This window comes from Pan paniscus, chromosome 19, assembly GCF_029289425.2.
Source record: "Pan paniscus chromosome 19, NHGRI_mPanPan1-v2.0_pri, whole genome shotgun sequence".
Taxonomy (NCBI): Eukaryota; Metazoa; Chordata; class Mammalia; order Primates; family Hominidae; genus Pan; species Pan paniscus.
Genome location: NC_073268.2, coordinates 47961026 through 47983506, shown reverse-complemented (window position 1 = coordinate 47983506; position 22481 = coordinate 47961026).

The following is a 22481-nucleotide window of genomic DNA, read 5'->3' as shown; positions in this document are numbered from 1 at the left end:
ATTCCATTCCATTCCATTCCATTCCATTCCTTTGCATTCCATTCCATTCCGGTTGATTACATTCCATTACATTTCATTCCATTCCATTGCACTCCATTCCATTCCATTTCATTTCATTCCATGAAATTCCATTCCATTCCATTTCATTTCATTGCATTCCATTCCATTCCATTCCATTCCATTTCATTGCATTCCATTCCATTGCAATCGGGTTGATTTCATTCCATTCCATTCCATTCCATTCCATTCCATTCCATTCCCTTCGGGTTGATTCCATTCCATTCCATTCCATTCCATTAGGGTTGTTTCCTTTCCATTCCATTCCATTCAATTCCCTTCCAATCCATTTGGGTTGATTCCATTCCATTCCATTCCATTCCATTAGGGTTGTTTCCTTTCCATTCCATTCCATTCAATTCCCTTCCATTCCATTTGGGTTGATTCCTTTCCATTCCATTCTATTCCATTCCATTCCATTCCATTCGGGTTGAATCCATTCCATTCCATTCCATTCCAATTCATTCCATTCCATTCCATTCGGGTGTATTCCATGCGATTCCCTTCCATTCCATTCCTTTCTATTCCATTCCATTCCATTCCATTTCGGTTGATTCCAATCCATTCCATTCCACTCCATTCCATTCCATTCCATTCCATTTGCGTTGATTGCATTCCATTCCATTCCATTCTATTCCATTCCATTCCATTCCATTTCGGTTGATTCCATTCCATTCCATTCCATTCCATTCCATTCCATTCCATTCCATTCCATTCGGGATGATTCCATTCCATTCCATTCCATTCAATTCCATTCAATTCCACTAGGGTTGATTCCATTCCATTCCATTCCATTCCATTCCATGATATTCCATTCCATTCCATTCCGGTTGATTCCATTCGATTCCATTCGATTCCATTCCTTTCCATTCCATTCCATTCCATTCCATTCCATTCCGGTTGATTCCATTCAAGTCCATTCCATTCCATTCCATTCCAATCCATCCTATTCCATTCCATTCAATTCCATTCCATTCCACTCCATTGATGCCATTGCATTCCATTATTGTTGATTCCATTCCATTCCATTCCTTTCCATTCCATTACACTCCATTCCCTTCCATTCCACTCCATTCCATTCCATTCCATTCCATTCTATTCCATTCCATTCCAAACATTCCATTCCCTGCAGGTTGATTCCTTTCCAATCCATTCCATTCCATTCCATTCCATCAGGGTTGTTTCCGTTCCATTCCATTAAATTCCATTCCATTCCATTCCATTCCCTTTACTTCCATTTGGGTTGATTCCTTTCCATTTCATTCTATTCCATTCCATTCGAGTTGATTCCATTCCATTCCATTCCATTCCATTCCATTCCATTCCATTCCATTTGGGTGGCTTCCATCCTATTCCGTTCCATTCCATTCCATTCCATTTCAGCTGATTCTATTCCATTCCATTCCTTTCCATTGCACTTGGGTTGATTCCATTCCATTCCATTGCATTCCATTCCATTCCATTCCATTCGTGATGATTCCATTCCATTCCATTCCACTCAATTGCACTCGGTTTGATTCCATTCTATTCTACTCCATTCCATTCCATTCCATTCCATTCCACTCCATTCCATTAGGGTTGTTTCCTTTCCATTCCATTCCATTCAATTCCCTTCCATTCCATTTGGGTTGATTCCTTTCCCTTCCATTCTATTCCGTTCCATTCCATTCCATTCGGGTTGAATCCATTCAATTCCATTCCATTCCAATTCATTCCATTCCATTCCATTCGGGTGTATTCAATGCGATTCCCTTCTATTGCATTCCTCTCTATTCCATTCCATTCCATTCCATTTCGGTTGATTCCATTCCATTCCATTTCATTCCATTCCATTCCATTCCATTCCATTCGGGTGTATTCCATGCGATTCCCTTCCATTGCATTCCTTTCTATTCCATTCCATTCCATTCCATTTCGGTTGATTCCATTCCATTCCATTCCATTCCATTCCATTCCATTCCATTCCATTCCATTCCATTTGGGATGATTCCATTCCATTCCATTGCATTCCATTCCATTGCATTCGGGATGATTCCATTCCATTCCATTCCATTCCATTCCATTCCTTTCCATTCCATTGGGGTTGATTCCATTCCATTCCATTCCATTCCATTCCATTCCATTCCATTCCGTTCCATTCCATTCCATTCCTTTCCATTCCATTCCATTCCATCAGGGTTTGCTCCATTCCATTCCATTCCATTCCATTCCCTTCCCTTCCATTCCGGCTGTTTCTATTCCATTCCATTCCTTTCCATTGCATTTGGGTTGATTCCATTCCATTCCATTCCATTCCATTCGGGATGATTCCATTCCATTCCATTCCATTCAATTCCACTCGGGTTGATTCCATTCCATTCCATTCCATTCCATTCCATTCCATTCCATTCCATTCCATTCCATTCCATTATATTCCATTCCATTCCATTCCGGTTGATTCCATTCGATTCCATTTGATTCCATTCCATTCCATTCCATTCCATTCGGGATGATTCCATTCCATTCCATTCCATTCCATTCCATTCCATTCCATTCCATTATATTCCATTCCATTCCATTCCGGTTGATTCCATTCGATTCCATTTGATTCCATTCCATTCCATTCCATTCTATTCCATTCCATTCCTTTCGAGTTGATTCAATTTCATTCCATTCCAATTCATTCCATTAGATTCCATTCCGTTCGGTTTGATTCCATTCCATTCCATTCCATTGCATTCCATTCCGGTTGGTATGATTCCATTCCATTCCCTTCCATTCCATTCCTTTCAATTCAATTGCATTAGGGTTGGTTCCATTCCATTCGATTCCCTAGCGTTCCATTCCATTCCATTCGGGTTGATTCCATTCCATCCCATTGCATTCCGTTCCATTCCATTCGCTTTGAGTCCATTCGATTCCATCCCATTCCATTCCATTCCATTTCATGCCGGTTGATTCCATTCCGTTCCGTTCCATTCCATTCCATTGCATTGCATTCCATTGCATTCCATTCTGGTTGATTCCAGTCGGTTCCATTCCATTCCATTCCATTGCATTCCGTTCGGGTTGATTCCATTCCATTCCATTCCATTTTATTCGATTCCATTCAATTTGGGTTGATTCCATTCCATTCCATTCCATTCCATTCCATTCCATTCCATTCCATTCCCTTCGTGTTGATTCCATTCCATTCCATTCCATTCCATTAGGGTTGTTTCCTTTCCATTCCATTCCATTCAATTCCCTTCCATTCCATTTGGGTTGATTCCTTTCCATTCCATTCTATTCCATTCCATTCCATTCCATTCGGGTTGAATCCATTCCATTCCATTCCATTCCAATTCATTCCATTCCATTCCATTCGGGTGTATTCCATGCGATTCCCTTCCATTCCATTCCTTTCTATTCCATTCCATTCCATTCCATTTCGGTTGATTCCAATCCATTCCATTCCACTCCATTCCATTCCATTCCATTCCATTTGCGTTGATTGCATTCCATTCCATTCCATTCTATTCCATTCCATTCCATTCCATTCCATTCCATTTCGGTTGATTCCATTCCATTCCATTCCATTCCATTCCATTCCATTCCATTCCATTCGGGATGATTCCATTCCATTCCATTCCATTCAATTCCATTCAATTCCACTAGGGTTGATTCCATTCCATTCCATTCCATTCCATTCCATGATATTCCATTCCATTCCATTCCGGTTGATTCCATTCGATTCCATTCGATTCCATTCCTTTCCATTCCATTCCATTCCATTCCATTCCATTCCGGTTGATTCCATTCAAGTCCATTCCATTCCATTCCATTCCAATCCATCCTATTCCATTCCATTCAATTCCATTCCATTCCACTCCATTGATGCCATTGCATTCCATTATTGTTGATTCCATTCCATTCCATTCCTTTCCATTCCATTACACTCCATTCCCTTCCATTCCACTCCATTCCATTCCATTCCATTCCATTCTATTCCATTCCATTCCAAACATTCCATTCCCTGCAGGTTGATTCCTTTCCAATCCATTCCATTCCATTCCATTCCATTCCATTCCATTCCATCAGGGTTGTTTCCGTTCCATTCCATTAAATTCCATTCCATTCCATTCCATTCCCTTTACTTCCATTTGGGTTGATTCCTTTCCATTCCATTCTATTCCATTCCATTCGAGTTGATTCCATTCCATTCCATTCCATTCCATTCCATTCCATTCCATTCCATTTGGGTGGCTTCCATCCTATTCCGTTCCATTCCATTGCATTCCATTTCAGCTGATTCTATTCCATTCCATTCCTTTCCATTGCACTTGGGTTGATTCCATTCCATTCCATTGCATTCCATTCCATTCCATTCCATTCGTGATGATTCCATTCCATTCCATTCCACTCAATTGCACTCGGTTTGATTCCATTCTATTCCACTCCATTCCATTCCATTCCATTCCATTCCACTCCATTCCATTAGGGTTGTTTCCTTTCCATTCCATTCCATTCAATTCCCTTCCATTCCATTTGGGTTGATTCCTTTCCCTTCCATTCTATTCCGTTCCATTCCATTCCATTTGGGTTGAATCCATTCAATTCCATTCCATTCCAATTCATTCCATTCCATTCCATTCGGGTGTATTCAATGCGATTCCCTTCTATTGCATTCCTTTCTATTCCATTCCATTCCATTCCATTTCGGTTGATTCCATTCCATTCCATTTCATTCCATTCCATTCCATTCCATTCCATTCGGGTGTATTCCATGCGATTCCCTTCCATTGCATTCCTTTCTATTCCATTCCATTCCATTCCATTTCGGTTGATTCCATTCCATTCCATTCCATTCCATTCCATTCCATTCCATTCCATTGAATTTGGGATGATTCCATTCCATTCCATTGCATTCCATTCCGTTGCATTCGGGATGATTCCATTCCATTCCATTCCATTCCATTCCATTCCTTTCCATTCCATTGGGGTTGATTCCATTCCATTCCATTCCATTCCATTCCATTCCATTCCGTTCCGTTCCGTTCCATTCCATTCCATTCCATTCCATTCCATTCCATTCCATCAGGGTTTGCTCCATTCCATTCCATTCCATTCCATTCCCTTCCCTTCCATTCCGGCTGTTTCTATTCCATTCCATTCCTTTCCATTGCATTTGGGTTGATTCCATTCCATTCCATTCCATTCCATTCGGGATGATTCCATTCCATTCCATTCCATTCAATTCCACTCGGGTTGATTCCATTCCATTCCATTCCATTCCATTCCATTCCATTCCATTCCATTCTATTCCATTCCATTCCATTCCGGTTGATTCCATTCGATTCCATTTGATTCCATTCCATTCCATTCCATTCTATTCCATTCCATTCCTTTCGAGTTGATTCAATTTCATTCCATTCCAATTCATTCCATTAGATTCCATTCCGTTCGGTTTGATTCCATTCCATTCCATTCCGTTGCATTCCATTCCGTTTGGTATGATTCCATTCCATTCCCTTCCATTCCATTCCTTTCAATTCAATTGCATTAGGGTTGGTTCCATTCCATTCGATTCCCTAGCGTTCCATTCCATTCCATTCGGGTTGATTCCATTCCATCCCATTGCATTCCGTTCCATTCCATTCGCTTTGAGTCCATTCGATTCCATCCCATTCCATTCCATTCCATTCCATGCCGGTTGATTCCATTCCGTTCCGTTCCATTCCATTCCATTGCATTCCATTCCATTCCATTCCATTCTGGTTGATTCCAGTCGGTTCCATTGCATTCCATTCCATTCCATTCCGTTCGGGTTGATTCCATTCCATTCCATTCCATTTTATTCGATTCCATTCAATTTGGGTTGATTCCATTCCATTCCATTCCATTCCATTCCATTCCATTCCATTCCATTATATTCGAGTTCATTCCATTCGGGTTGATTCCATTCCACTCCATTCCATTCCACTCCATTCCATTCCATTGCATTCCATTCCATTCGTGTTGATTCCACTCCATTCCATTCCATTCCATTCCATTCCATCCCATTCGTGTTGATTCCATTCCATTCCATTCCATTCCATTCCATTCCATTCCATTCCATTCGGGATGATTCCATTCCATTCCATTCCATTCCATTCCCCTTGGGTTTATTCCCTTCCATTCCATTCCATTCCAGTCCATTCCATTCCACTCCATTCCGTTCCATTCCATTCCATTGTATGATTTTCCATTCCATTCCATTCGGGTTGCTTCCGTTCGATTTCATTCCAATCCATTCCTTTCCGTTCCAGTCCTTTCGGGTTGATTCCATTTCATTCCATTTCATTGCATTCCATTAGCGTTGAAACCATTCGATTCCATCCCATTCCATTCCATTCCCTTCCATTACGGTTTTTTCCATTCCATTCCATTCCATTCCATTCCATTCCATTCCATTCCATTCGTGTTGATTCCATTCCTTTCCACTCCATTTAATTCCATTCCATTCCTTTCCGTTCCATTTGGGTTGATTTCATTCCATTCCATTGCATTCCATGCCATTACATTCCAGTCCATCCCATTCGGGTTGATTGCATTCCATTCCAGTCCATTCCATTCCATTCAATTCCATCCCATTCCATTCCATTTGCGTTGATTCCATTCCATTCCACTCCATTCCATTCCATTCCTTTAGGGTTGATTCCTTTCCATTCGATTCCATTCCGTTCCATTCCATTCCATTCCATTAGGGTTGATTCCATTCCATTCCATTCCATTCCGTTCCATTCCATTCCTTTGCATTCCATTCCATTCCGGTTGATTCCATTCCACTCAATTTCATTCCATTCCATTCCATTCCATTCCATTCCATTTCATTCCATTCCATTCCATTCAATTCCATTTCATTCCATTCCATTCCATTGCAATCCGGTTGATTTCATTCCATTCCACTACATTCCATTCCATTCACTTCGGGTTGATTCCATTCCATTCCATTCCATTAGGGTTATTTCCATTCCATTCCATTCCATTCCATTCCCTTCCATTCCATTTGGGTTGATTCCTTTCCATTCCATTCTATTCCATTCCATTCCATTCCATTCCGGTTGAATTCATTCCATTCCATTCCATTCCAATTCATTCCATTCCATTACATTCGGGTGTATTCCATGCGATTCCCTTCCATTCCATTCCATTCTATTCCATTCCATTCCATTCCATTTCGTTTGATTCCATTCCATTCCATTCCATTCCATTCCATTCCATTCCATTCCATTCCATTCCATTTGGGTTGATTCCATTCCATTCCATTCCATTCCATTCCATTCCATTCCATTCCATTCCGTTCCATTCCATTTGGCTTGTTTCCATTCCATTCCATTCTATTCCATTCCATTCCATTCCATTCCATTCGGGATGATTCCATTCCATTCCATTCCATACCACTCCATTCAATTACACTCGGGTTGATTCCATTCCATTCCATTCCATTCCATGATATTCCATACCATTCCATTCCGGTTGATTCCATTCGATTCCATTCGATTTCATTCCATTCCATTCCATTCCATTCCATTCCATTCCATTCCATTCCATTCCATAAGAGTTGATTAAATTCCATTCCATTCCATTCCATTCCGTTCCATTCCATTCCATTCCATTCCATTCCATTCGGGTTAATTCCATTCGAGTCCATTCCATTCCATTCCAATCCATCCTATTCCATAGCATTCAATTCCATTCCATTCCATTCCATTCCATTCCATTAGTGTTGAATCCATTCCATTCCATTCCATTCCATTCCATTCCATTCCATTCCATTCCATCAGGGTTGATTCCATTGCATTCCATTCCATTCCATTCCTTTCCCTTCCATTTCGGTTGATTCCTTTCCATTTCATTCTATTCCATTCCATTCGAGTTGATTCCATTCCATTCCATTCCATTCCATTCCATGATATTCCATTCCATTCCATTCCGGTTGATTCCATTCGATTCCATTCGATTCCATTCCTTTCCATTCCATTCCATTCCATTCCATTCCATTCCGGTTGATTCCATTCAAGTCCATTCCATTCCATTCCATTCCAATCCATCCTATTCCATTCCATTCAATTCCATTCCATTCCACTCCATTGATGCCATTGCATTCCATTATTGTTGATTCCATTCCATTCCATTCCTTTCCATTCCATTACACTCCATTCCCTTCCATTCCACTCCATTCCATTCCATTCCATTCCATTCTATTCCATTCCATTCCAAACATTCCATTACCTGCAGGTTGATTCCTTTCCAATCCATTCCATTCCATTCCATTCCATTCCATTCCATTCCATTCCATCAGGGTTGTTTCCGTTCCATTCCATTAAATTCCATTCCATTCCATTCCATTCCCTTTACTTCCATTTGGGTTGATTCCTTTCCATTCCATTCTATTCCATTCCATTCGAGTAGATTCCATTCCATTCCATTCCATTCCATTCCATTCCATTCCATTTGGGTGGCTTCCATCCTATTCCGTTCCATTCCATTCCATTCCATTTCAGCTGATTCTATTCCATTCCATTCCTTTCCATTGCACTTGGGTTGATTCCATTCCATTCCATTGCATTCCATTCCATTCCATTCCATTCGTGATGATTCCATTCCATTCCATTCCACTCAATTGCACTCGGTTTGATTCCATTCTATTCCACTCCATTCCATTCCATTCCATTCCATTCCACTCCATTCCATTAGGGTTGTTTCCTTTCCATTCCATTCCATTCAATTCCCTTCCATTCCATTTGGGTTGATTCCTTTCCCTTCCATTCTATTCCGTTCCATTCCATTCCATTCGGGTTGAATCCATTCAATTCCATTCCATTCCAATTCATTCCATTCCATTCCATTCGGGTGTATTCAATGCGATTCCCTTCTATTGCATTCCTTTCTATTCCATTCCATTCCATTCCATTTCGGTTGATTCCATTCCATTCCATTTCATTCCATTCCATTCCATTCCATTCCATTCCATTCGGGTGTATTCCATGCGATTCCCTTCCATTGCATTCCTTTCTATTCCATTCCATTCCATTCCATTTCGGTTGATTCCATTCCATTCCATTCCATTCCATTCCATTCCATTCCATTCCATTCCATTCCATTTGGGATGATTCCATTCCATTCCATTGCATTCCATTCCATTGCATTCGGGATGATTCCATTCCATTCCATTCCATTCCATTCCATTCCATTCCATTGGGGTTGATTCCATTCCATTCCATTCCATTCCATTCCATTCCATTCCATTCCGTTCCGTTCCATTCCATTCCATTCCATTCCATTCCATTCCATTCCATCAGGGTTTGCTCCATTCCATTCCATTCCATTCCATTCCCTTCCATTCCGGCTGTTTCTATTCCATTCCATTCCTTTCCATTGCATTTGGGTTGATTCCATTCCATTCCATTCCATTCCATTCGGGATGATTCCATTCCATTCCATTCCATTCAATTCCACTCGGGTTGATTCCATTCCATTCCATTCCATTCCATTCCATTCCATTCCATTATATTCCATTCCATTCCATTCCGGTTGATTCCATTCGATTCCATTTGATTCCATTCCATTCCATTCCATTCTATTCCATTCCATTCCTTTCGAGTTGATTCAATTTCATTCCATTCCAATTCATTCCATTAGATTCCATTCCGTTCGGTTTGATTCCATTCCATTCCATTCCATTGCATTCCATTCCGGTTGGTATGATTCCATTCCATTCCCTTCCGTTCCATTCCTTTCAATTCAATTGCATTAGGGTTGGTTCCATTCCATTCGATTCCCTTGCGTTCCATTCCATTCCATTCGGGTTGATTCCATTCCATCCCATTGCATTCCGTTCCATTCCATTCGCTTTGAGTCCATTCGATTCCATCCAATTCCATTCCATTCCATTCCATGCCGGTTGATTCCATTCCGTTCCGTTCCATTCCATTCCATTGCATTCCATTCCATTCCATTCCATTCTGGTTGATTCCAGTCGGTTCCATTCCATTCCATTCCATTCCATTCCGTTCGGGTTGATTCCATTCCATTCCATTCCATTTTATTCGATTCCATTCAATTTGGGTTGATTCCATTCCATTCCATTCCATTCCATTCCATTCCATTCCATTCCATTCCATTCCCTTCGGGTTGATTCCATTCCATTCCATTCCATTCCATTAGGGTTGTTTCCTTTCCATTCCATTCCATTCAATTCCCTTCCATTCCATTTGGGTTGATTCCTTTCCATTCCATTCTATTCCATTCCATTCCATTCCATTCGGGTTGAATCCATTCCATTCCATTCCATTCCAATTCATTCCATTCCATTCCATTCGGGTGTATTCCATGCGATTCCCTTCCATTCCATTCCTTTCTATTCCATTCCATTCCATTCCATTTCGGTTGATTCCAATCCATTCCATTCCACTCCATTCCATTCCATTCCATTCCATTTGCGTTGATTGCATTCCATTCCATTCCATTCTATTCCATTCCATTCCATTCCATTTCGGTTGATTCCATTCCATTCCATTCCATTCCATTCCATTCCATTCCATTCGGGATGATTCCATTCCATTCCATTCCATTCAATTCCATTGAATTCCACTAGGGTTGATTCCATTCCATTCCATTCCATTCCATTCCATTCCATGATATTCCATTCCATTCCATTCCGGTTGATTCCATTCGATTCCATTCGATTCCATTCCTTTCCATTCCATTCCATTCCATTCCATTCCATTCCGGTTGATTCCATTCAAGTCCATTCCATTCCATTCCATTCCAATCCATCCTTTTCCATTCCATTCAATTCCATTCCATTCCACTCCATTGATGCCATTGCATTCCATTATTGTTGATTCCATTCCATTCCATTCCTTTCCATTCCATTACACTCCATTCCCTTCCATTCCACTCCATTCCATTCCATTCCATTCCATTCTATTCCATTCCATTCCAAACATTCCATTCCCTGCAGGTTGATTCCTTTCCAATCCATTCCATTCCATTCCATTCCATTCCATTCCATCAGGGTTGTTTCCGTTCCATTCCATTAAATTCCATTCCATTCCATTCCATTCCCTTTACTTCCATTTGGGTTGATTCCTTTCCATTCCATTCTATTCCATTCCATTCGAGTTGATTCCATTCCATTCCATTCCATTCCATTCCATTCCATTCCATTTGGGTGGCTTCCATCCTATTCCGTTCCATTCCATTCCATTCCATTTCAGCTGATTCTATTCCATTCCATTCCTTTCCATTGCACTTGGGTTGATTCCATTCCATTCCATTGCATTCCATTCCATTCCATTCCATTCGTGATGATTCCATTCCATTCCATTCCACTCAATTGCACTCGGTTTGATTCCATTCTATTCCACTCCATTCCATTCCATTCCATTCCATTCCACTCCATTCCATTAGGGTTGTTTCCTTTCCATTCCATTCCATTCAATTCCCTTCCATTCCATTTGGGTTGATTCCTTTCCCTTCCATTCTATTCCGTTCCATTCCATTCCATTCGGGTTGAATCCATTCAATTCCATTCCATTCCAATTCATTCCATTCCATTCCATTCGGGTGTATTCAATGTGATTCCCTTCTATTGCATTCCTTTCTATTCCATTCCATTCCATTCCATTTCGGTTGATTCCATTCCATTCCATTTCATTCCATTCCATTCCATTCCATTCCATTCGGGTGTATTCCATGCGATTCCCTTCCATTGCATTCCTTTCTATTCCATTCCATTCCATTCCATTTCGGTTGATTCCATTCCATTCCATTCCATTCCATTCCATTCCATTCCATTCCATTCCATTCCATTTGGGATGATTCCATTCCATTCCATTGCATTCCATTCCATTGCATTCGGGATGATTCCATTCCATTCCATTCCATTCCATTCCATTCCTTTCCATTCCATTGAGGTTGATTCCATTCCATTCCATTCCATTCCATTCCATTCCATTCCATTCCGTTCCGTTCCGTTCCATTCCATTCCATTCCATTCCATTCCATTCCATTCCATTCCATTCCATCAGGGTTTGCTCCATTCCTTCCATTCCATTCCATTCCCTTCCCTTCCATTCCGGCTGTTTCTATTCCATTCCATTCCTTTCCATTGCATTTGGGTTGATTCCATTCCATTCCACTCCATTCCATTCGGGATGATTCCATTCCATTCCATTCCATTCAATTCCACTCGGGTTGATTCCATTCCATTCCATTCCATTCCATTCCATTCCATTCCATTCCATTCCATTCCATTCCATTATATTCCATTCCATTCCATTCCGGTTGATTCCATTCGATTCCATTTGATTCCATTCCATTCCATTCCATTCCATTCCATTCCATTCGGGATGATTCCATTCCATTCCATTCCATTCCATTCCATTCCATTCCATTATATTCCATTCCATTACATTCCGGTTGATTCCATTCGATTCCATTTGATTCCATTCCATTCCATTCCATTCTATTCCATTCCATTCCTTTCGAGTTGATTCAATTTCATTCCATTCCAATTCATTCCATTAGATTCCATTCCGTTCGGTTTGATTCCATTCCATTCCATTCCATTGCATTCCATTCCGGTTGGTATGATTCCATTCCATTCCCTTCCATTCCATTCCTTTCAATTCAATTGCATTAGGGTTGGTTCCATTCCATTTGATTCCCTTGCGTTCCATTCCATTCCATTCGGGTTGATTCCATTCCATCCCATTGCATTCCGTTCCATTCCATTCGCTTTGAGTCCATTCGATTCCATCCAATTCCATTCCATTCCATTCCATGCCGGTTGATTCCATTCCGTTCCGTTCCATTCCATTCCATTGCATTCCATTCCATTCCATTTCATTCTGGTTGACTCCAGTCGGTTCCATTCCATTCCATTCCATTCCGTTCGGGTTGATTCCATTCCATTCCATTCCATTTTATTCGATTCCATTCAATTTGGGTTGATTCCATTCCATTCCATTCCATTCCATTCCATTCCATTCCATTCCATTCCATTCCCTTCGGGTTGATTCCATTCCATTCCATTCCATTCCATTCCATTAGGGTTGTTTCCTTTCCATTCCATTCCATTCAATTCCCTTCCATTCCATTTGGGTTGATTCCTTTCCATTCCATTCTATTCCATTCCATTCCATTCCATTCGGGTTGAATCCATTCCATTCCATTCCATTCCAATTCATTCCATTCCATTCCATTCGGGTGTATTCCATGCGATTCCCTTCCATTCCATTCCTTTCTATTCCATTCCATTCCATTCCATTTCGGTTGATTCCAAACCATTCCATTCCACTCCATTCCATTCCATTCCATTCCATTTGCGTTGATTGCATTCCATTCCATTCCATTCTATTCCATTCCATTCCATTCCATTCCATTCCATTTCGGTTGATTCCATTCCATTCCATTCCATTCCATTCCATTCCATTCCATTCCATTCGGGATGATTCCATTCCATTCCATTCCATTCAATTCCATTCAATTCCACTAGGGTTGATTCCATTCCATTCCATTCCATTCCATTCCATGATATTCCATTCCATTCCATTCCGGTTGATTCCATTCGATTCCATTCGATTCCATTCCTTTCCATTCCATTCCATTCCATTCCATTCCATTCCGGTTGATTCCATTCAAGTCCATTCCATTCCATTCCATTCCAATCCATCCTTTTCCATTCCATTCAATTCCATTCCATTCCACTCCATTGATGCCATTGCATTCCATTATTGTTGATTCCATTCCATTCCATTCCTTTCCATTCCATTACACTCCATTCCCTTCCATTCCACTCCATTCCATTCCATTCCATTCCATTCTATTCCATTCCATTCCAAACATTCCATTCCCTGCAGGTTGATTCCTTTCCAATCCATTCCATTCCATTCCATTCCATTCCATTCCATCAGGGTTGTTTCCGTTCCATTCCATTAAATTCCATTCCATTCCATTCCATTCCCTTTACTTCCATTTGGGTTGATTCCTTTCCATTCCATTCTATTCCATTCCATTCGAGTTGATTCCTTTCCATTCCATTCCATTCCATTCCATTCCATTCCATTCCATTTGTGTGGCTTCCATCCTATTCCGTTCCATTCCATTCCATTCCATTTCAGCTGATTCTATTCCATTCCATTCCTTTCCATTGCACTTGGGTTGATTCCATTCCATTCCATTGCATTCCATTCCATTCCATTCCATTCGTGATGATTCCATTCCATTCCATTCCACTCAATTGCACTCGGTTTGATTCCATTCTATTCCACTCCATTCCATTCCATTCCATTCCATTCCACTCCATTCCATTAGGGTTGTTTCCTTTCCATTCAATTCCATTCAATTCCCTTCCATTCCATTTGGGTTGATTCCTTTCCCTTCCATTCTATTCCGTTCCATTCCATTCCATTCGGGTTGAATCCATTCAATTCCATTCCATTCCAATTCATTCCATTCCATTCCATTCGGGTGTATTCAATGCGATTCCCTTCTATTGCATTCCTTTCTATTCCATTCCATTCCATTCCATTTCGGTTGATTCCATTCCATTCCATTTCATTCCATTCCATTCCATTCCATTCCATTCGGGTGTATTCCATGCGATTCCCTTCCATTGCATTCCTTTCTATTCCATTCCATTCCATTCCATTTCGGTTGATTCCATTCCATTCCATTCCATTCCATTCCATTCCATTCCATTCCATTCCATTTGGGATGATTCCATTCCATTCCATTGCATTCCATTCCATTGCATTCGGGATGATTCCATTCCATTCCATTCCATTCCATTCCATTCCTTTCCATTCCATTGGGGTTGATTCCATTCCATTCCATTCCATTCCATTCCATTCCATTCCATTCCGTTCCGTTCCGTTCCATTCCATTCCATTCCATTCCATTCCATTCCATCAGGGTTTGCTCCATTCCATTCCATTCCATTCCATTCCCTTCCCTTCCATTCCGGCTGTTTCTATTCCATTCCATTCCTTTCCATTGCATTTGGGTTGATTCCATTCCATTCCACTCCATTCCATTCGGGATGATTCCATTCCATTCCATTCCATTCAATTCCACTCGGGTTGATTCCATTCCATTCTATTCCATTCCATTCCTTTCGAGTTGATTCAATTTCATTCCATTCCAATTCATTCCATTAGATTCCATTCCGTTCGGTTTGATTCCATTCCATTCCATTCCGTTGCATTCCATTCCGTTTGGTATGATTCCATTCCATTCCCTTCCATTCCATTCCTTTCAATTCAATTGCATTAGGGTTGGTTCCATTCCATTCGATTCCCTAGCGTTCCATTCCATTCCATTCGGGTTGATTCCATTCCATCCCATTGCATTCCGTTCCATTCCATTCGCTTTGAGTCCATTCGATTCCATCCCATTCCATTCCATTCCATTCCATGCCGGTTGATTCCATTCCGTTCCGTTCCATTCCATTCCATTGCATTCCATTCCATTCCATTCCATTCTGGTTGATTCCAGTCGGTTCCATTGCATTCCATTCCATTCCATTCCGTTCGGGTTGATTCCATTCCATTCCATTCCATTTTATTCGATTCCATTCAATTTGGGTTGATTCCATTCCATTCCATTCCATTCCATTCCATTCCATTCCATTCCATTATATTCGAGTTCATTCCATTCGGGTTGATTCCATTCCACTCCATTCCATTCCACTCCATTCCATTCCATTGCATTCCATTCCATTCGTGTTGATTCCACTCCATTCCATTCCATTCCATTCCATTCCATCCCATTCGTGTTGATTCCATTCCATTCCATTCCATTCCATTCCATTCCATTCCATTCCATTCGGGATGATTCCATTCCATTCCATTCCATTCCATTCCCCTTGGGTTTATTCCCTTCCATTCCATTCCATTCCAGTCCATTCCATTCCACTCCATTCCGTTCCATTCCATTCCATTGTATGATTTTCCATTCCATTCCATTCGGGTTGCTTCCGTTCGATTTCATTCCAATCCATTCCTTTCCGTTCCAGTCCTTTCGGGTTGATTCCATTTCATTCCATTTCATTGCATTCCATTAGCGTTGAAACCATTCGATTCCATCCCATTCCATTCCATTCCCTTCCATTACGGTTTTTTCCATTCCATTCCATTCCATTCCATTCCATTCCATTCCATTCCATTCGTGTTGATTCCATTCCTTTCCACTCCATTTAATTCCATTCCATTCCTTTCCGTTCCATTTGGGTTGATTTCATTCCATTCCATTGCATTCCATGCCATTACATTCCAGTCCATCCCATTCGGGTTGATTGCATTCCATTCCAGTCCATTCCATTCCATTCAATTCCATCCCATTCCATTCCATTTGCGTTGATTCCATTCCATTCCACTCCATTCCATTCCATTCCTTTAGGGTTGATTCCTTTCCATTCGATTCCATTCCGTTCCATTCCATTCCATTCCATTAGGGTTGATTCCATTCCATTCCATTCCATTCCGTTCCATTCCATTCCTTTGCATTCCATTCCATTCCGGTTGATTCCATTCCACTCAATTTCATTCCATTCCATTCCATTCCATTCCATTCCATTTCATTCCATTCCATTCCATTCAATTCCATTTCATTCCATTCCATTCCATTGCAATCCGGTTGATTTCATTCCATTCCACTACATTCCATTCCATTCACTTCGGGTTGATTCCATTCCATTCCATTCCATTAGGGTTATTTCCATTCCATTCCATTCCATTCCATTCCCTTCCATTCCATTTGGGTTGATTCCTTTCCATTCCATTCTATTCCATTCCATTCCATTCCATTCCGGTTGAATTCATTCCATTCCATTCCATTCCAATTCATTCCATTCCATTACATTCGGGTGTATTCCATGCGATTCCCTTCCATTCCATTCCATTCTATTCCATTCCATTCCATTCCATTTCGTTTGATTCCATTCCATTCCATTCCATTCCATTCCATTCCATTCCATTCCATTCCATTCCATTTGGGTTGATTCCATTCCATTCCATTCCATTCCATTCCATTCCATTCCATTCCATTCCGTTCCATTCCATTTGGCTTGTTTCCATTCCATTCCATTCTATTCCATTCCATTCCATTCCATTCCATTCGGGATGATTCCATTCCATTCCATTCCATACCACTCCATTCAATTACACTCGGGTTGATTCCATTCCATTCCATTCCATTCCATGATATTCCATACCATTCCATTCCGGTTGATTCCATTCGATTCCATTCGATTTCATTCCATTCCATTCCATTCCATTCCATTCCATTCCATTCCATTCCATTCCATAAGAGTTGATTAAATTCCATTCCATTCCATTCCATTCCGTTCCATTCCACTCCATTCCATTCCATTCCATTCGGGTTAATTCCATTCGAGTCCATTCCATTCCATTCCAATCCATCCTATTCCATAGCATTCAATTCCATTCCATTCCATTCCATTCCATTCCATTAGTGTTGAATCCATTCCATTCCATTCCATTCCATTCCATTCCATTCCATTCCATTCCATCAGGGTTGATTCCATTGCATTCCATTCCATTCCATTCCTTTCCCTTCCATTTCGGTTGATTCCTTTCCATTTCATTCTATTCCATTCCATTCGAGTTGATTCCATTCCATTCCATTCCATTCCATTCCATGATATTCCATTCCATTCCATTCCGGTTGATTCCATTCGATTCCATTCGATTCCATTCCTTTCCATTCCATTCCATTCCATTCCATTCCATTCCGGTTGATTCCATTCAAGTCCATTCCATTCCATTCCATTCCAATCCATCCTATTCCATTCCATTCAATTCCATTCCATTCCACTCCATTGATGCCATTGCATTCCATTATTGTTGATTCCATTCCATTCCATTCCTTTCCATTCCATTACACTCCATTCCCTTCCATTCCACTCCATTCCATTCCATTCCATTCCATTCTATTCCATTCCATTCCAAACATTCCATTACCTGCAGGTTGATTCCTTTCCAATCCATTCCATTCCATTCCATTCCATTCCATTCCATCAGGGTTGTTTCCGTTCCATTCCATTAAATTCCATTCCATTCCATTCCATTCCCTTTACTTCCATTTGGGTTGATTCCTTTCCATTCCATTCTATTCCATTCCATTCGAGTAGATTCCATTCCATTCCATTCCATTCCATTCCATTCCATTCCATTCCATTTGGGTGGCTTCCATCCTATTCCGTTCCATTCCATTCCATTCCATTTCAGCTGATTCTATTCCATTCCATTCCTTTCCATTGCACTTGGGTTGATTCCATTCCATTCCATTGCATTCCATTCCATTCCATTCCATTCGTGATGATTCCATTCCATTCCATTCCACTCAATTGCACTCGGTTTGATTCCATTCTATTCCACTCCATTCCATTCCATTCCATTCCATTCCACTCCATTCCATTAGGGTTGTTTCCTTTCCATTCCATTCCATTCAATTCCCTTCCATTCCATTTGGGTTGATTCCTTTCCCTTCCATTCTATTCCGTTCCATTCCATTCCATTCGGGTTGAATCCATTCAATTCCATTCCATTCCAATTCATTCCATTCCATTCCATTCGGGTGTATTCAATGCGATTCCCTTCTATTGCATTCCTTTCTATTCCATTCCATTCCATTCCATTTCGGTTGATTCCATTCCATTCCATTTCATTCCATTCCATTCCATTCCATTCCATTCCATTCGGGTGTATTCCATGCGATTCCCTTCCATTGCATTCCTTTCTATTCCATTCCATTCCATTCCATTTCGGTTGATTCCATTCCATTCCATTCCATTCCATTCCATTCCATTCCATTCCATTCCATTCCATTCCATTTGGGATGATTCCATTCCATTCCATTGCATTCCATTCCATTGCATTCGGGATGATTCCATTCCATTCCATTCCATTCCATTCCATTCCATTCCATTGGGGTTGATTCCATTCCATTCCATTCCATTCCATTCCATTCCATTCCATTCCATTCCGTTCCGTTCCATTCCATTCCATTCCATTCCATTCCATTCCATTCCATCAGGGTTTGCTCCATTCCATTCCATTCCATTCCATTCCCTTCCATTCCGGCTGTTTCTATTCCATTCCATTCCTTTCCATTGCATTTGGGTTGATTCCATTCCATTCCATTCCATTCCATTCGGGATGATTCCATTCCATTCCATTCCATTCAATTCCACTCGGGTTGATTCCATTCCATTCCATTCCATTCCATTCCATTCCATTCCATTATATTCCATTCCATTCCATTCCGGTTGATTCCATTCGATTCCATTTGATTCCATTCCATTCCATTCCATTCTATTCCATTCCATTCCTTTCGAGTTGATTCAATTTCATTCCATTCCAATTCATTCCATTAGATTCCATTCCGTTCGGTTTGATTCCATTCCATTCCATTCCATTGCATTCCATTCCGGTTGGTATGATTCCATTCCATTCCCTTCCATTCCATTCATTTCAATTCAATTGCATTAGGGTTGGTTCCATTCCATTCGATTCCCTTGCGTTCCATTCCATTCCATTCGGGTTGATTCCATTCCATCCCATTGCATTCCGTTCCATTCCATTCGCTTTGAGTCCATTCGATTCCATCCAATTCCATTCCATTCCATTCCATGCCGGTTGATTCCATTCCGTTCCGTTCCATTCCATTCCATTGCATTCCATTCCATTCCATTCCATTCTGGTTGATTCCAGTCGGTTCCATTCCATTCCATTCCATTCCATTCCGTTCGGGTTGATTCCATTCCATTCCATTCCATTTTATTCGATTCCATTCAATTTGGGTTGATTCCATTCCATTCCATTCCATTCCATTCCATTCCATTCCATTCCATTCCATTCCCTTCGGGTTGATTCCATTCCATTCCATTCCATTCCATTAGGGTTGTTTCCTTTCCATTCCATTCCATTCAATTCCCTTCCATTCCATTTGGGTTGATTCCTTTCCATTCCATTCTATTCCATTCCATTCCATTCCATTCGGGTTGAATCCATTCCATTCCATTCCATTCCAATTCATTCCATTCCATTCCATTCGGGTGTATTCCATGCGATTCCCTTCCATTCCATTCCTTTCTATTCCATTCCATTCCATTCCATTTCGGTTGATTCCAATCCATTCCATTCCACTCCATTCCATTCCATTCCATTCCATTTGCGTTGATTGCATTCCATTCCATTCCATTCTATTCCATTCCATTCCATTCCATTCCATTCCATTTCGGTTGATTCCATTCCATTCCATTCCATTCCATTCCATTCCATTCCATTCCATTCGGGATGATTCCATTCCATTCCATTCCATTCAATTCCATTCAATTCCACTAGGGTTGATTCCATTCCATTCCATTCCATTCCATTCCATGATATTCCATTCCATTCCATTCCGGTTGATTCCATTCGATTCCATTCGATTCCATTCCTTTCCATTCCATTCCATTCCATTCCATTCCATTCCGGTTGATTCCATTCAAGTCCATTCCATTCCATTCCATTCCAATCCATCCTTTTCCATTCCATTCAATTCCATTCCATTCCACTCCATTGATGCCATTGCATTCCATTATTGTTGATTCCATTCCATTCCATTCCTTTCCATTCCATTACACTCCATTCCCTTCCATTCCACTCCATTCCATTCCATTCCATTCCATTCTATTCCATTCCATTCCAAACATTCCATTCCCTGCAGGTTGATTCCTTTCCAATCCATTCCATTCCATTCCATTCCATTCCATTCCATCAGGGTTGTTTCCGTTCCATTCCATTAAATTCCATTCCATTCCATTCCATTCCCTTTACTTCCATTTGGGTTGATTCCTTTCCATTCCATTCTATTCCATTCCATTCGAGTTGATTCCTTTCCATTCCATTCCATTCCATTCCATTCCATTCCATTCCATTTGGGTGGCTTCCATCCTATTCCGTTCCATTCCATTCCATTCCATTTCAGCTGATTCTATTCCATTCCATTCCTTTCCATTGCACTTGGGTTGATTCCATTCCATTCCATTGCATTCCATTCCATTCCATTCCATTCGTGATGATTCCATTCCATTCCATTCCACTCAATTGCACTCGGTTTGATTCCATTCTATTCCACTCCATTCCATTCCGTTCCATTCCATTCCACTCCATTCCATTAGGGTTGTTTCCTTTCCATTCAATTCCATTCAATTCCCTTCCATTCCATTTGGGTTGATTCCTTTCCCTTCCATTCTATTCCGTTCCATTCCATTCCATTCGGGTTGAATCCATTCAATTCCATTCCATTCCAATTCATTCCATTCCATTCCATTCGGGTGTATTCAATGCGATTCCCTTCTATTGCATTCCTTTCTATTCCATTCCATTCCATTCCATTTCGGTTGATTCCATTCCATTCCATTTCATTCCATTCCATTCCATTCCATTCCATTCGGGTGTATTCCATGCGATTCCCTTCCATTGCATTCCTTTCTATTCCATTCCATTCCATTCCATTTCGGTTGATTCCATTCCATTCCATTCCATTCCATTCCATTCCATTCCATTCCATTCCATTTGGGATGATTCCATTCCATTCCATTGCATTCCATTCCATTGCATTCGGGATGATTCCATTCCATTCCATTCCATTCCATTCCATTCCTTTCCATTCCATTGGGGTTGATTCCATTCCATTCCATTCCATTCCATTCCATTCCATTCCGTTCCGTTCCGTTCCATTCCATTCCATTCCATTCCATTCCATTCCATCAGGGTTTGCTCCATTCCATTCCATTCCATTCCATTCCCTTCCCTTCCATTCCGGCTGTTTCTATTCCATTCCATTCCTTTCCATTGCATTTGGGTTGATTCCATTCCATTCCACTCCATTCCATTCGGGATGATTCCATTCCATTCCATTCCATTCAATTCCACTCGGGTTGATTCCATTCCATTCTATTCCATTCCATTCCTTTCGAGTTGATTCAATTTCATTCCATTCCAATTCATTCCATTAGATTCCATTCCGTTCGGTTTGATTCCATTCCATTCCATTCCATTGCATTCCATTCCGTTTTGTATGATTCCATTCCATTTCCTTCCATTCCATTCCTTTCAATTCAATTGCATTAGGGTTGGTTCCATTCCATTCGATTCCCTAGCGTTCCATTCCATTCCATTCGGGTTGATTCCATTCCATCCCATTGCATTCCGTTCCATTCCATTCGCTTTGAGTCCATTCGATTCCATCCCATTCCATTCCATTCCATTCCATGCCGGTTGATTCCATTCCGTTCCGTTCCATTCCATTCCATTGCATTCCATTCCATTCCATTCCATTCTGGTTGATTCCAGTCGGTTCCATTGCATTCCATTCCATTCCATTCCGTTCGGGTTGATTCCATTCCA